Source organism: Morone saxatilis, unplaced genomic scaffold, assembly GCF_004916995.1.
Source record: "Morone saxatilis isolate NCDOM2014 unplaced genomic scaffold, NCSU_SB_2.0 Contig20, whole genome shotgun sequence".
Taxonomy (NCBI): Eukaryota; Metazoa; Chordata; class Actinopteri; family Moronidae; genus Morone; species Morone saxatilis.
Window position 1 is genome coordinate 3,588,959 of NW_023339763.1, and position 941 is coordinate 3,589,899.

The following is a 941-nucleotide window of genomic DNA, read 5'->3' on the forward strand; positions in this document are numbered from 1 at the left end:
TCAGATCTGAAAGCAGCTAATGCATTTTAGATCATCATCTAAAACAGCGACATATGATCATATCAGCCTGCTTTGATTAAATCGCAATCCTTTTGCATCATCTGGTCCTCGTGGAACTGCTGTATGATTTGTATTGTTTGTATACGTGGAAACTAAAGGTCAAAAGATCACCTCAGATATTAAACTTCATCTTTGAGGGACCTATAAATATCTGCAGCAAAATAAAAATTAAGTTATTAGTTTTGGAGCCATCTTGTCTAGGAAGGGCATTTGTCAAACAGAAAGTCTGGATTGAATATGATTGAATGGAAGAAGGCTTCTCTGCCGTGGGCAAAAAAACAACAAAAACACACACAAAAAACAAAAATAAAAATAAAAATCATATATTCACTATATTTTAGAGGGGTTTTTCCTTCCTTTTTCTTTTTGTAATTTAGTTTCCATGCAGACCAGCCACCTCACTATTAAATATAATGTCTTCTTTGTTGTCTCTGATACAAAGGTGATCTGTGGAGCTGGTCAAATAAGAAGGGATAAAGTACATTTGGGTGTGACAGATGTTTCTTTACCGAGGCTGACAGCTGTTACTTGAATTGAATTTCTGTGTGTGTGGGGTGTGTGTGTGTGTGTGTTTGTGTGTGTGTGTGTGTGTGTGTGAGTAGAAGGTAAAGTTGCATGTGAGAAACCGGTGGTATCGGCTCTTGAGCGGCTTGACTCAGTCAGGATATACTTAAGGCTTCTCTTTAAATTAGTGCATTCAACATTTAGGTCAGGCTTTTACAGCTTTATGAACACAAAAAGATCCTAACAGTGAAAAAAAAAAAACACACACACACATCTTAAGCTGGTCTATCTTTTGGTCTCCTCAGAGATTCAATAATGCAATCTGACACAGTGTGAGACAAGAACAGAGAGAGAAGATGGGTGGTGGTGGGTGTGGG

The 941-nt window shown here is 37.8% G+C and overlaps 1 protein-coding gene across 2 annotated transcripts in view; it reads right to left on the reverse strand.

Annotated features, from left to right (window-relative positions):
- Positions 1-941, reverse strand: part of castor2 (cytosolic arginine sensor for mTORC1 subunit 2) — a gene marked incomplete in the record, with an annotated part of 19,789 nt that overhangs the window by 8,476 nt on the left and 10,372 nt on the right.